At 38.1% G+C, this 16,924-nt stretch overlaps 1 non-coding gene across 1 annotated transcript; it reads right to left on the minus strand.

The window, feature by feature from the left end:
* Positions 1-8,811: 8,811 nt before the first annotated feature.
* LOC141694934 (small nucleolar RNA R71) lies at positions 8,812-8,918 on the minus strand. The gene has a single exon (XR_012564213.1). It is a non-coding gene; the product is annotated as a small nucleolar RNA R71 (small nucleolar RNA).
* Positions 8,919-16,924: the final 8,006 nt, after the last annotated feature.

Here is a 16,924-nt window from a genome sequence, read left to right on the forward strand (position 1 = left end):
TTTTGTTCGTAACGAGATTACGATTACGATTCGAGTTTCGTTTACGTCTTAAATCATTATACCACCATCAACAATAATAAAATCATCATCTCAACACTAACTCATCTCAAGAAAATCATGTTCTTGAGGAAAAAATTATCAACCTTAAAATTAATTAACTAAACATCAAGATAATATCAAATAAATCATCAAAACCATACTTATATGCAAGATCCTTACTTTTCTTGAAACTTAAAACTTAAACAAAGTTTGGATGAAGGTTTATACCTTTCTTGGTATCTTGGGAGGTCCTATTATTTATGGTTAAACTTTGATAGGGATTGGTTATGCTTAAGGATCCTAAATCATGCCATAAAAATCAAGAAAACAAAAAGAGATTTTCGGAGTTACTATTCACCACCAATTTTGAGCAAGGATTTGACTATGTTATTATAATTCAATGGCCATGAAATTTTGAATGTACCTTTTAAATGGTATTAGGAAGCTTTGGTTAAATTTGGTGATTTTTAAATGAGTAGATCATGATATATGAATTTTTCTTTCCATGGTATTCTTGGAAATCAGCATTGAGTTTTTGGAGAGAGAGAGACAGTTTGTTGCTTCTTGAATGCTTCTCTTGGAAGATTGTATTATATGACTTGTATGTATTCTAGTATATATCCTAGGACTAGAAAATGTTGGCATATCTTAGGACATATCTTGCTAGCTTCCTAGGTTTATAAGCTAACTATCTAGTTTTAGGTTTTAGCTTTACTATTCCTAGCTTTAGGTTATCATGCTTCCTAGTTTAGGTTACTATTTGGTAACCTAGCCATGGTTAGTTTCTTACCATGGTTAGGTAGTTTAGTTAGTTTGGTTCGATACGTTTATTTATTCATGTACGCGTTTGCTCGGCCGCTTATTCGTTTTTGTATTAAATTCTCGTAAACGATTCACGGTGTAAATCATTTCTTATACGTTCTTTATGTTTTGAAGTATCGTTTTGGAATTGAATTTGTAGGATTTTAAATTTATAATTAAATTGGGATTCTCGTAGTCCTTGATGGTTCATAGATACGGTCATTTTTCAAAGTTCATTTTCTTCGAAAACTAATAGCGTTTACATACACTCATTTGGTACATATAATCACAATATCAACTCGTAATCTTAAATTAAAAACTCGTATATGGTGTGGTTGCAAAAGTTTTTATTAAACCGCAAGGTTTCTATTCATAAAGGTCTTTTACCGATGTCAAAAATTTGGGTTCTTACACTATATGCTACGTGCTATCTGATTGATGTATTATATGCCTATGTGGTTATTGTTTGACTGTTTTAGTCATAACTTTCAATTAGTAAGTCAGATATGGGTAAAACGAAGGGTAGATAAGAGCTTGTAACGTCTATTGATGATTAAAATAATATGAGATTGAGTATTGATAGATACTCATGATACCAAACAGATAAAATCAAGGCATAGGAAAGACGAGCAAGTGATCAGTAAATAGAACTGAAACGTAGAAAAAGAAGGCAAGTGATCGATGAATAGAAGCAAGGCATAGAAAAAGAAGGAAAATGATTGATAAGTAGAACTGTTAGATGAGTACAAGTTATGCTGGAAATCATCTGTGATAAGGCAAGTACTTCTGAACTTTTCTTGAGATAAATTGCAAATATTTTTGAACTTTCTCATAACATGTTGCTAGTATTCAAAATAAGTCCTGTTTTATATTGCAAGCGCTTTCAACTATTCAACCTTGAACCATGATAATATCATTAAACTTGAGTTGTACGCCTTATTTCTTGTAAACCACCGACGGTTGATTTCCCAGATATTAAACCATACAAATACAATACTACTCCAAAAATATAAACACACCATAAACCAAATACTGAAACAGAATTACTTGAGCATACAGAAACTTATATACCCTATAATACCCTTTAATATCAAAGATCTATACCCTGTATTTTTATTGAATCATTGCTCATTAGATACCTGATTCTTTAACAGGCTTGGAGCCGTTTTTCATATATAAACCTTGATATGCCCCGGAGATACTTATGAAATGTCTTATGCTCCAAGATAAATGCTTTATCAATGTTAATTATGATTCTGTTTTATTGGATTACAACGGTTATCATATTGAATCATTTTAGAATTGGATGGTTTTATAAATGGGGACCAAATTCGTGGTCAGACCAGATTCGTGGTCATATTAGGCCAATGTGTTCCTTGAATCCAGTATAAAGAGCAGAGTGGTGTGCCTTGCTCGGGGTTAGTGCGTGACTGATCAGCAAAACCGTGGTTTTAAAAAATGAAAAGTGAATATCCAATTGTAACATTGCTTATCCAGAAACTTGATTCTTTTGAATCATTTTAATTGGTCATTGTTTAACCTTAGTTATTGCTATTATGACTTGCTGAGCTAGTTAGCTCACTCTTGCAAACCTTTTTATGTTTTCAACAGTTGGAAAGGAAATTGTCGGTAACGAGGATTCCCAGTCTAGTGTGCGAGCTAGGATTCCAGGTTAAGTTGGATCGAGCTAGCGGAGCTTTATATTGTATATGAGTTATGCAAGATTGTAAGAATGATATCATTATCAGTTGTAAGTTGAACTAGGTGGGATTTGGTACGATATAATAAAAGTTAAGGTTGTGGCTTGCTTTCATATTTTAACTTGTTGCGATCCATGGTTATGGTAAGTAGGGTCTTTACATATATTACTTTCATAAACAGGTTTATATATTGGCGGTGTGTGTGTGTTGTGAACCCCAAACTTCTGACCCGGGTTTGGAAGGCATCACAGGTTTGGTATTAGAGCTACATGTTATAAGTCACTGAAACAAGCCTAGATTGTCAGGAATGGATATAGGGTTAGGATTATGATTAAGAAATAGAAAGATATGACATCGAGAGGTTGAGTGCGACTGTATAATAGTTTTTGGTAGGATTCTTGATGAGATTCGAGATTCTTATCTAGCGACGCGATTTTCAGATAGCAGCAATGGCAGATTCTTTTATCCCGGGATCGTCTGATCATTCGGAGCCTTCAGTCGGAGGACCATCATCTGATTCACGCCATGCTCTTCCACCGGTGTTAGCCATATTACCTTCTGTTGCGATGATTGCACCTTTTCAAAGCTATTATTCCATCCCCTGATATGAGACTACCTATTCAAGGATCCCCTACATGCTGATTCTGGTTCTACCGGAGATTCAGCTATGAGTGCATCTTTTTAGTTTACCCTACACCTTATTTTATACTATCAGTTTAAAACCCATCTTATGGAGCAACAACACCTACGAGGATGGATTCGAGAGCTACAGTATATGATGAGTATATGAGATATTAAGAAAGGTGAGAAGAAACCTAGAGAGAGGATTCATGTGTTCCGAAGGATAGCTGCTACCAGGTTATATGGAGCTACTAGTAAGTATGCCATCTATGATTATCTTGTGGAGTGAACTAGATGGATTTTAAAGGAGTTTGAGAAGATTGGAGATCAAGAGTTTTCTTGGAATTAGATGATGGTGTTATGACCAAACGTAATACGTATAGTAGTAATTTGATGTGATATTAACCGAGTTTGTTTTATAAAATAGATTTGATGATTATTGGATATAACTGTTATACTTAGTAATCGTAAGAGATGATGATGATAGTGTTACCATTATGGAAGACTAGAAGTGAAGTTACGAATACGATAAGATGCAACGGTAACTGAAGTTTTTATCAACTAATGAAGACAAAATGGACCTAATAAGGGGTATAGGATATATGAAAATGAATGGGCTCTTATCTGATTATTTCCCTAATTTGATACTTTGTAGTGGTTGAGAAGGACAACAACCAACTCATATAGTAATGGCGACCAGGTGCATGATTTTTAAAATTTTAAACCAGTTTTCAAAAGAGATTTTCTTAACAATTTTTTTTCTAAAAAGTCCTTTAAACTAAACAAGTTTTAAAACTTGGTTGTCCAACTACTACTTGAGTTTTTTGTTTGTTATAAGATTCAAATTATCCAGAAGAATACTAGTTCTAGAAGTTAGTATGGTTCATTTAGAAGGCCAAGTAGACCCGCTATTACAAAGAAGTTTTGATTGTTCTCAATAGAGGAATGCAAATTTTATTTGATAATGTTAATAACAGACTCAGCGTGCGAAGACACTATTTAATTCCTGAGACGATTAGAGTTTAAAGAGTTTGTTGATTGAAAAGAAGCCCGAATATGATGAAAAAATATTGAGAAAATTTCCCCACTTTTCTAAAGGAATAATATTATTAGCAAAAGAATCGATATGTTGGATGATCAGTATCGTAAGCGAAATTTGAAGTTATGATTGTAAATATCGTAAGAATGCAAACAAGGTCAATTTATAAAAATATTGAATATGGAAGCGCGACGCTAAACATACAAGACCTAATAAATAGGAATTTATTCTAATGATCGATTTAAGAAGGTATTTCAGAGAACTTTCTGAACTTAATGTGTGACTCAGAATGGGATCCGTTGATCGAACAAGTGCTGAAGATGTACATAAGTGAAATGTGAATGACGACCAATGATATTATTATTTTCTATAATATTATTGTGTATAATCTTCTGATTCCTGAATAAAGTATGAACTTTCTTCATCATAAGTCCTATGAGGTGATAAGGAAAAGAAAATTGTTGAATCCCTTTCAAATCATTCCTCCTCTAAAATATTTTTTTCTGATTGAGACAAGCAGTGCTATGGTGTGACTCTTTGTCGGAATAATGAAGAGTCTGGTGGGACGCCACCTAATCATGTTCTGTATGCCATATAGTATGAAAGACTAGCCATCTTGACTATAAATATGGCTGTCTCACTCATATCTAAATCATCATTCATTCTTTCTTCTTCAATTATAATTTATTGATTTATGGATCCTTCCGATTGTTTCCTTGCACTGTTATTCTTTACAAAAGGTTTCCAATCAGAATCATATACACAAATTCCCTTATTGTGTAAGATCTATTTTTTGAGTGTTTTAAAAGAAAGTGAAATGATCCTGTGTAGCAGATGGAGTTACATGTTGAGTATGGATAATTGCAAGCCAATAAATGGTGGATATTTATGTGCAAAGAAAAATCATTATGCCAGTAATGTGGTTGTTATGAAGACATCAAATCAAAACTGTAAATCTGTATACATGATACATTTCAAGTCTGAGATTTTGGCATAAATTGGAGTAGTTAGTGAACCATATAAGGTAAACTAACCATAAAAATAAGATAGTAAAGCTGCATATACCGGATAAGGCAAATGATTGATGGGATAACTGAAGCGAATGAAGAAATTCTTGATAATAACCAGACAATCGATTGATACATTATGAAGATGAAACATACCTCAATCATGTGGGAGATATTTATCATGAAGGTTCACGATCGAAGAAATTCTAGTTACAAATAAACTTTGAGTATGTTCTTCAAGGAATGGTTGGGCTTTCCCACTCAAATAAGTGAGTTATGGTAAATTTGATGCTCATAATTGAGCCAGTGAAGAAGGTTCAGTATGGAAAGACATAAGTGGAAATGAAGATATGGTGATTCAACTGCGAAATTTTTTAAGAAGTAATGCTTTAAAACCAATGGAATTCTTTCACAAGAATATGATAATGTTGGTTGAGATCATGTGTTGGTTATCAGAAGTTGAACAAGTTAATTAGTAAGAACAAGTGTATATTTTCAAGGATAGATGAATTGTCAATCAGAGAGCTTGAATTGAAACATGGTGTAGAAGAATTATAGAATAATTTGTAATTGTATTCATTAGTGATATTCTGTTATAATCAGAAGAAACGAGAAAAGGTATAGTATAATAAGAAATGGTTCGCTGTAATCTTAAGTTGAACTAAAAATATGGGTTGTAATGGTTAGTATTATATGTGGTGGTAATATGGTGAGTTTAGAAGGTGGAAGTTGATTAGTATACTTGTGGGTTGATTGTTGGTTGTTTGATTGATTGTTGGTGTTAGCTTGAGTCCGACTGGTAGTCAATGATATAAAGGAGATGCTACCCAAATTTTCGAAAAATACCCTACTTTTAAAGATGGGAAGTATACTTCCGTGTGTTATTGATATTCCCGTTGATACTCCAAATAATTATGATCTCGGTTCTTGAAAGAGGTTTTTACAGTCAATCCGACTAAATATAATTGGTCTTTGATTTCATTTAGCTAGTAATCATTTGGTGCAATTGATCAATTAAGTGAGTTAATTGGTTAATTTTACCAATTAATGGTCAGTTAGATGGAAATCGATTCTAATTAGATTAGGTCAAATTTTGATGTAATTTTTAAATCCGAAATCAAAGCAATGAGGAATTTGGGGAAAGTAAGGACACCAGTAGAATTCAGAAATTGCTGTAAGTGTGTGAGGCTTTACTTGGATGAATATGCCCTTTGTAATGGACAAGAGAAATAAAAAGTTATTTGTATGGATAAGTGAGAAGAATGTTTTCAAGAACTAGAGATTTAAGATAGAGCAAAGAGAAGGAAGGAAGGAAAAGAATAAGGAAGGTGAAATAAAGAAGAAATTAGTAACTACACCAATATGAATTTTATTAGACAATCAAAGATATTTTATCATCTGTAATAAGGTTTTATTAAAGGACTTGAAGGTATACCAATATAGAACGACGATGTAATGAGAATTACCTCAAAATACTGGAAAACTCGCCACTATAAATATCCGATGTATGGTAGAAATTAATAATGATAGTAATGTATATGTGTTAAGTGCCATTTATGACACTTATTTATGCTCTAATAAGCTTTGAGTTGGTGTATTTGTACTCAAGTTATTTGTGTTTTAACATGTTTTCAAGTGTTTTTGCATTTCAGGCTTTACTTCGTGAATCAGGTGAATTAGCATTGTTTTGATGCTAATATGGTGTTTAGGATGTGCTGGAATAAGAGATTGAAAGATTGGCTCAAAGCTGCAAGGAATAAAGAAAAAGAAAAAATAATTTTTGGTAGAAGGCAGGCGCGCCCACGCTGGTGTTGCGCGCGGCCGCGCCGGGTGTACAGGAAGTCAGTTAGTCTTCGTATTTTCATATAAAGACTACGTTTGCTATATCATATTTTCATTGGAACCCACATTGGCAATGAGTTCGATTATAGGCTAATCGTTATCGTGGGGTTCTAGCGGATTTATTTATGGATTTCTTTAGTTAAATTGTTTGATACCTTAGTATGTGGTGATTGTATGATATCCTAGTTATGGTTGTACGTATTCATCTTGTGAGCGTCGCGAACTTATAAGATAGTGTGTTAATTCTTAATGAAGCAAAAGTGAAATTAAGGATTTAGTGCCCGCAAGGGTTGGCTCAGTTGGTTAAAGAGAGGAAAACTAACCTCTTGGTCACAGGTTCGAATCCCACGGGAGGAGAATTTATGATTATGCCTCCTGAGCCAGAGCCTGTCGCTTAAATGCGATTTACCTTGGTTCACGTGGTTTGCAGGCTATTACGTGAACCCGTAGGGTTTACCCAGTGCGCACCCGAAGGGTAGCGGCTGCGGGTTACCTACGATAAAAAAAAAATTAAGGATTTAGAACTTGCCATGCTAGCATAGGTTCATGTATTGTTATGCATGATTCGTAGGTAATTGTAACCATCTTACTTGCCCTATGTAATCAAGATAGATAACTTGTGCTTAAACCGTTATATTATCAAATTCTATAGATATATAGGGTCTCAATTTGTGCCTATTCAGCTTCTATCTCTTTTGTGGATGTCTGGTAGAATGGTACTCGTGCAACGAAAGTTGGTGTTTATCAGTTTCGTGTTGTCTGATTAGTGTCATCACCATTGCATGCTAAGGTTAAGAATAATAAGGCTATGGAATGAAGTACTTAATGAAGTTAGAATCCCATGTCTGTCATATATATTAATTCAGTCTATCTTATTCTCGTAGTTTTAATAATTAGTTTAATTCTTAGTTATAAAAAACCTCACTTTGTTATCGTCTTAGCATTGAATAATAACCATACATTGTCGCTTAAGTGCATGAGTTGAATAGTTAACCAATATAGTCTCTGTGGGATCGAATCTGATTTATATCTTATACTACTTGCGAACTCGTATACTTGCGTGTATTATTAGCGCGTGTTTAGCGACTAACAAGTTTTTGGCGCCACTGCCGGGGACTCCAGTGTTAATTATTAAGTTTATGTGATTTCCATCAGTGGTCGTTAAAGTTCATTGACTCGGAAATTGTTACTTAATTGTTTCCTTGTTTTATTTCAGGTGATCTAGCGAGGGTATATGCATACGCGTTCGCGTACTTTTAAGAGAACACTGGATAAAGCCGAGGAAGAACATGTGGTAGTTCGTAGGGAAGTTTTTGAGGAAGAAAAGAAGGTAGAAAAAGAAGAGAAAGTTGAAGAGCCAATTGTAGTAGCTATGGGTGATCAAGCAGAAAATTCGAAGGCTTTGATGGACTATTCTAAGCCTAAGATTAATGACATTCAGTCTAGCATCATTCGACCAGCTATTAGGGCTAACACTTTTGAGATCAAGTCAAGCACGATCCAGATGATACAGAACTTAGTTCAGTTTGGGGGTTCTCCTACTGAAGACCCCAACATGCACATCAGGGATTTCATCGAGATCTGTGACACTTTCAAGTTCAATGATGTGACTGAAGATGCTATCAAGGTACGTCTCTTTCCATTCTCTTTGAGGGGCAAGGCAAAGTGGTGGTTACACTCTCTACCAGCAGGATCTATCACCACTTGGGAAGATCTCGCTCAAAAGTTTCTCACTAAATTCTTCCCCATGGCGAAGACTTCCGCAATCAGGAATGCTCTTACTCAGTTTGCTCAACAAACTGGAGAATCTCCGTGTCAGGCTTGGGATCAATATAAGGAAATGCTAAGGAAGTGCCCACACCATGGCATGCCTGATTGGATGATTATCAACTGTTTCTATAATGGATTGAGTCCTACTTCTAGACCCATGCTTGATGCAGCATCAGGAGGAGCCTTGTGGGCTAAGAGCTATGATGAAGCTTATGAACTTATTGAACTGATGGCTGCCAATGAGTACCAGAATCTTTCCTAGAGACTGACTCAGGGAAAAGTAGCAGGAATTCTAGAGTTGGACGCAGCAACTGCTATTGCTGCCCAACTTAAGGCTTTGACAATGAAGGTGGACACTTTGGCTAATTATGGAGTTAATCAAATCACTTGTGTCTATGAGCTTTGTAGTGGTGCCCATGAGACTGATCAGTGTGCAATTTCTAGTGAATCAACTCAGTTCGTGAGAAACTTCCAGCGATCGCAACAACCTGTGCCAGCCACCTATTATCGCAACAACCGCAATCATCCAAATTTCAGCTGGAGCAATGCTCAGAATGCGGTTCAACAGCCTTGTCAGCAGTATCCAGCCAAACAGTACAACCCCCTGGTTTTCAGCAACCACAGTATGCACCGAAACAACAACTCCAGTTGCAAAAAGCTAATGAAAAATCTGAATTAGAGGAGTTGAAGCTTATGTGCAAGAGCCAAGCTATTTCAATCAAGACCTTGGAAAATCAAATTGGGAAAATTGCCAATGCCTTGCTAAATCATCAACCTGGTACATTTCCTAGTGACACTGAAGTGCCAGAAAAGAGGGAAGCTAAGGAGCATGTTAAGGCGATCACTTTGAGGTCTGGGAAGGTTGGGAATCCCGAACAAACTCAAGAGTTGACTGAAGAAGCTGGGGTTGAGAAAAAAGCAAAGCAGCAGGATGAAGAAGTGGAAGCAAGGAAGACTACTGTTGAGCACACTCTGCCTGAGGGTAATACAGGGGAGAAACAGATCTATCCTTCACCGCCTTTTCCGAAGAGGCTGCAGAAGAAAAAGCTGGACAAGCAATTCGAGAAGTTTCTGGAGGTGTTCAAGAAACTTCATATCAACATACCTTTCGCGGAGGCTCTCGAGCTGATTCCTAGTTATGCAAAGTTTATGAAAAGTATTCTATCTCGGAAGGTGAAGCTAGATGATCTAGAGACTGTCGCTCTTACGGAGGAATGCAGTGCTGTGCTGCAGCAGAAGTTCTATTACATATCCGAGAGGTATTATGGAGGATGTCTTGGTCAAGGTGGATAAACTCATCTTCCCTGCTGATTTCGTCATTCTTGATTTCGAGGAGGATAAGAAGATTCCCATAATCTTGGGAAGGCCTTTCTTGGCAACTGGCCGAACCTTGATTGAAGTACAGAAGGGTGAGCTTACAATGCGAGTGTTGGATCAGGATACGACTTTCAATGTGTTCAATGCTATGAAATTTCCTACTGATAATAAGGAGTGCCTAAAAGTCGAGTTGGTCGATTCGGTGGTCACATCGAAACTTGATCGAATGCTAAGGTCTGATGCCTTAGAAAAAGCCTTATTGGGAAATTCAGACAGTGAAGATGACGAAGGTGATGAGCAATTGCAATACTTGAATGCTTTTCCCTGGAAGAGGAAGATCGATATGCCTTTTGAATCTCTTGGAATGGAAGAATTGAGCAAAGCTTTTAAGCGCCTCAAGCCTTATATTGAGGAAGCTTCTACTCTTGAGCTTAAGCCTTTACCTGAACATTTGAGGTATGCTTTTTAGGTAGAGATGCACAAAAGGCCCACCAGACCGGGCTTTGACCGGGCCTTAAAAAGCCCGGGCTTTGACCGAGCCGGGCTTTTCGGGCTTTGACTTTGCCGGGCCGGGCCGGGCTTTCCGAAAATATCAGAGCCCGGTTTGGGCCCTTGAGGCGGGCCTAACCGGGCTTTTTTCGGGTCAGATCGGGCCGGGCTTTTTCTAATTTAAATTGGATCGAGTTTTATTAGAGATTCTGAAGACGACATATGTTAGCAACTAGATCATCGTAAAAATGTATTAGTTTACATGGGATATTTTATGAAAATATTACTTTGTTGAAAATATTTAAGTTTGGCAAAAAATAAACATGTGTATAGAATAATATGTTTTATCATTATTATCCAAATATATATAATGTATTTACTATATCTTCTTTCATTATTTATGCAATGAAGTATATAAATAATATTATTAATCACAAATATGTAAATATATATGTGTTTAAAGTATTATTTATATTTATAGTAAATGTGAATTCATAAATATATAAGAAAATATATTAGAATAATCAGATTTTAATCAGGCTTTTTCGGGTTTTTAATCTGGCCGGGCTGGGCCGAAGCCCGAGCTTTTAACCGGGCCGGGCCGGGCCGGGCTTTGCCTAAAAATATAGGGCCCGTCAAGGCCCTAAACCCGGGCCGGGACCGGGCTGGGCTTTGACCAGGCCGAGCTTGACCGAGCTTTGACCGGATCGGGCCGGGCCAGATTTTCGGGCCCGGGCTTTTTGTACATCTCTATTTTTAGGTGATGCATCTACTCTGCCTGTTATTATTGCATTTGACCTTTTAGGTAGCAATGAGGAAAAGCTTTTGAGAATTCTGAGAGAGTTCAAATCGGCAATTAGATGGACTATAGCAGATATCAATGGAATTAGCCCTTCTTATTGCATGCATAAAATTTTGCTAGAAGAAGGTATCAAGCCTACAGTCGAGCAGGAAAAAAGACTTAATCCAATCATGAAGGAAGTAGTGAAGAAGGAAATTCTGAAGTGGCTAGATGCAGGGATCATTTATCCTATCTCTAACAGTTCATGGGTAAGCCCGGTTCAATGTGTGCAAAAGAAAGGTGGCATTACTGTGGTAGCAGATGAGAAGAATGAGCTTATTCCCACACGGACAGTCACGGGGTGGAGAGTTTTTATGGACTACAGGAAGCTAAACAAGGCCACTAGGAAGGATCACTTTCCTTTGTCCTTCATTAATCAGATGCTTGACAGGTTGGCTGGTCATGAGTACTATTGTCTTCTGGATGGTTATTCGGGTTACAATCAGATTTGTATCGCTCCAGTGATTAAGATAAAACTACCTTCACTTGTCCATTCGGTACGTTAGCCTTTAGACGATTTTCTTTTGGTCTGTGTGGTGCACCAGCCACATTTCAGAGATGTATGATGGCCATCTTTTCTGACATGATTGGCCAGAATGTGGAGGTGTTCATGGATGACTTCTCAGTTTTGGCGATTTTTTTGATGAATGCTTGCAAAATCTTGGACACGTTCTCAAGAGGTGCGTTAAGACCAATCTTGTTCTCAATTGGGAGAAATGTCACTTTATGGTACATCAAGGCATAATTCTCGAGCACAAGGTTTCTAATAAGGGTTTAGAGGTGGACAAGTCCAAGGTGGGGGTCATTGAGAATCTTCCCCCACCTATTTCTGTCAAGGGAATTCGCAGTTTTCTTGGTCACGCGGGTCTCTACAGGCATTTCATCAAAGACTTCTCAAAAATTTCAAAGCCATTGTGCAGTTTACTAGAGGAAGATGTCCCTTTCAAGTTTGATGACGAGTGCCTCACGGCTTTTGAGATATTCAAGAAGAGTCTAATCTCGGCACCGGTCATAACTACACCTGATTGGAATGAACCTTTTGAGATGATATGTGATGCAAGTGACTATGCAGTAGGAGCAATTCTTGGGCAGAGGAAGAACAATATATTTAATGTAGTCTACTACGCAAGTAAGACTTTAAATGGTGCTCAACTGAATTACACTACTACGGAAAAAGAAATTTTGGCTATTGTCGATTTTGATCTTATCTACTTGGGACTAAGGTGACAGTTTTCACTGATCATGCCGCCATTTGATATCTCGTCTCAAAGAAGGACTCGAAGCCTAGATTAATTAGATGAGTTCTTTTGCTCCAAGAATTTCAACTAGAGATCAAGGACATAAAATGAACTGAAAATCAAGTCACTGATCATCTCTCACGTTTAGAGAATCCTAATGCTACTTCATTGGATAAGACCTTGATAAATGAGTCTTTTCCCGATGAACAGCTGTTTGGAGTGCAAGAAGAAGAGCCGTGGTTTGCAGACATTGTGAACTACCTTGTGAGTAGCATCATGCCTCCCGACTTATCTTATGCTCAAAGGAAGAAGTTTCTCAATGAAGTGAAGTGTTATATGTGGGATGAGCCGTTTCTTTTTCGCCAAGGAGCTGACCAAATTATCAGGAGATGTATTCCTTACATTGAAACGAGGGGGGGGGGGATCTTGCGAGATTTCCACTCAACGGCTTATGGAGGACATTATGGTGGAGAAAAGACAGCAGCTCATGTTCTTCAAGCAGGTTTCTTTTGGCCAACGTTGTTTAAAGATACTCATCAGTTCATTTTAAAATGTGATCGATGTCAACGTGTGGGTAATATGTCTAAAAAGGATGAGATGCCTCTTAATGTGCTTCTCGAGGTTGAGGTCTTCGATGTTTGGGGAATTCACTTCATGGGGCCATTTGTCTCATCTTGCAATAATCAGTATATCTTGTTAGCGGTTGATTACGTGTCAAAATGGGTTGAAGTTAAGGCATTGCCAACGAACGATGTGAAAGTCATGCTTAATTTTCTTCATAAGCAGATATTCACAAGGTTTGGGACTCCAAGAGTCATAATCAGTGATGAGGGGTCGCATTTTTGCAACCGCAAGTTCGCTGCCATGATGAAGAGGTATAATGTGAATCATCGCATTGCTACGGCTTATCATCCTCAGATAAATGGTCAAGCTGAGGTATCTAACAGAGAGATAAAGCACATTTTGGAGAAAGTGGTATGTCCATCAAGGAAGGATTGGTCTTTGAAGCTTGATGAAGCTGTTTGGGCGTATAGAACAACATATAAGACTCCATTGGGAATGTCGTCATTTCAGTTGGTTTATGGTAAGGGGTGTCATTTATCGGTGGAGCTCGAGCATAAAGCTTATTAGGATTTGAAGAAATTGAATCTGGACTTGGATGCGGCTGGGAAGAAAAGGATGGTTCAATTAAATGAACTTGACGAATTTCAACTTTAAGCTTATGAGAACAACAAAATGTACAAGGAGAAAGTCAAGATGTGGCACGATCGGGGTCTAGTGCTCAAGAAATTTGTGCCAGGGCAACAAGTTCTTTTATTCAACTTTCGTCTCCATCTTTTTCCTGGAAAGTTGAAGTCAAGATGGTCAGGGCCCATCATAATCAAAACTGTGTTTCCACATGGAGCGGTGGAAAATTTTGAGAATGATCCGGGCCAAGTATTCAAGGTAAATGGTCAATGGTTGAAGCATTATTATGGTGACACGGCAAACCGTGAGGTGGTTAGTGCCGTTTTATTGTCCACTTGATCTCGAGATTCTACGTCGAGCTAGCGACGTAAAAGAAGCGCTTCTTGGGAGGCAACCCAAGTATGTTGTACATTAGTAGGTAGAGGAAGGAAGAAGAAAATAGAAAAACACAAAAAAAATCAGAAAAAGAAAAAAATTCGGGGCCAAGTATAGAAGTTGGGCACGCCCGCGCTGGTCAAGCGCGCGGCCGCGCCGATTTTCAAGTAAATAAGCGTGCCCGCGTTGTCCTAGTGCACGGCCGTGCCGGTTTTCCAGAACGTGAGCACGCCCGCGCTGTCCTAGCGCGCGGCCGCGCCGAGTCCCTGTTCAGAAAAAAATAGCAGTTTATTAAGAGAAAATCGGGATTTTAATTCCAAAATCAATTCTAACCCGATTTTTACTCTTCCACATCCCATAATTCCCTCTCCTAATCAATTCCATTATTCCCACGATTCCCATAATCAATTCCCACTTCTATTCCTTATCATATTCACACCCCTCCACCTATAAATACATACAGTTGCATACATCTTCTCCACCAATTCACAAACTCTCAAACACATATTCTCTCTAAACACTGAAGCTTTTATTATCTTTTTGTCAATCCCGATGGCACCTGAAAGACATAGAACCCAGGTTCTGTACTCATGAGGCTGATGAGGAGTATACGAGGCTTCTCTCAAAGCCTATTGCTAAGGAAAGAGGATTTCTGCCATCAGGAAAAGATGGTAAGCTGTTGGAGATGATTTTGGAGATGGGTTGGGTTCCTTTTTATGAGGCTCCCGCTGCTGTGTCCATGAGTGTTGTGCGGGAAATCTACGCCAACGCTAAGGCGGAGAAGAATGGTTTTCCAGTGGTGAGGGGGAGGACTGTTGAGTACAGTGCTGAGGCTATCAGGACGGTGATTGAGCAGCCTACGAGGAAGGTGGGCCAGGATACTTGGAACGATAAGACTCCCGAGGACTTTGATTTGGATCTAATCGTTGCTACTCTCTGTGTGCCTGAGACTCATTGGAAGTTCAAGAGGGGCACGACTGATTACTCTACGTTCCCTGCTTTATGCATGAACAGGTATGCACGGGCTTGGAACTCATTTATTTGTGCTAACATCATGCCATCTTCGCATGTGCATGAGATTATGGAGGAGCGTGATCGTCTGCTTTGGGGTATTCTGTAGGGTGATTACATTTATTTGGGGATGGTGATATATCAGGGGATCCTGAGGTTTTTGAGAGGAGGTACTACTGGGGCGATTTCGTATGCGTCAATTGTGATGAAGTTGTGCGTGGCAGTTGGTGTTCATTAGCCCGCATATGAGCAACTTTAGATTCCCAGTGCTCCTATTGACAGTTCTATGCTGCACAACATGGTCGAGTGGTTTGGAGGGAAGCCCGGTCCAAAGGGGCTTGGTTATTCATATGATCATCTACCAGGAGGACGTCCAGCCCCTCAGTCATATGCCGGTGGTACACAGTAGGCTAGCAAGGCGGCTTGGAGAGCCGAGTTGGGAGAGGAAGTCGGTCCGTCGCAGTAGCAGTAGCAGGAGACAGCAGGAGCAGAGATGGGAGCTGGTTTGAGTTCGATGCAGTTTAGGCGTCTTGCGAGGAAGATGGATGCAATGCACGATATCCATAGTCATTTTGCACGCGATCTCACCCAGGCACTTAGGACTGCATTTAGAGCCACCGGAGTTGACATTTAGTGGCCAGTATTTGGTGAAGATTCTGTGTATCCACCTCCGGACAAACCTGGCACTCCACCCTTTGAGGGTGAGGATTCTGATTCGCAGTAGTTATGCCTGATTCCTTACTATTACCTTCACTAAGGACAGTGAATATTTTAAGTTTGAGGGTAGTAGTTTAAGGAATATATTTGTGTGAGTCTCATATAGTTGCATATTCATGATAGTTTTATTTCATATAGTTTGCATATTTCATATAGTTTGCATATATTTTGCCATGTAGTTTTTTTTTAATTTTTGGTAGTTTTTATGATAGTTTGTTCTTGTAGTTTCATGTAGTTGCATTATATTATGATTCCCTTAGATAATTTTTCCGATTAATTGGTGATATTGATGCTAGTGTAGTGATGTCGTATTTAGTGATGTTGAGTCTTATTGGATTGATTTGCATGCTAGAGACATTTGTATTTCACTAAGTCTTATAGATTGCTATAGTTCGAGATCATGATCATGATTTATTGGTTTGTCGAGGTTTAATCGCTTGTTTATATTTAGAATTTAGGGTATTCTCTTAATAATAAAGACATGGATATTTAGAAATTGGATTTCATTGCTAGTTGTGTGGCTAGGTGTCAAATGGCTAGTAGCCGTCTCATATTTTTATGAGTAGTCTAGGGTTGAATGAGATGGAGCGAAACGCACTCATTCAGAAATTGAAAAAAAGAAATACAAAAAAGAGAGAAAAATACAGAAAAAGAAAAAAAAAGAATAAGTGTTATGTATAATTGATCACGAGTGGGCTCTTTAGTACTCGAGTTATTAAGTTCTTAGGGGACTTTGTGCCTAGTGACCTAAGGCTTCTACAGCCTGGGATCCGCTAACCTAACGCTCGCTACATGGGTACTATTGTATAAGTCTTTTGTGGACCTCACTCATTGCACGGTTAAATAAGCATATTTGTGTTGTTTTGTTGTGAATAAAAGCATGAATCCATGTTAACTCCGATATAAAAATTGAAGTGTTATAAGTTATT

This window comes from Apium graveolens, chromosome 10 (genome assembly GCF_009905375.1).
Source record: "Apium graveolens cultivar Ventura chromosome 10, ASM990537v1, whole genome shotgun sequence".
Taxonomy (NCBI): Eukaryota; Viridiplantae; Streptophyta; class Magnoliopsida; order Apiales; family Apiaceae; genus Apium; species Apium graveolens.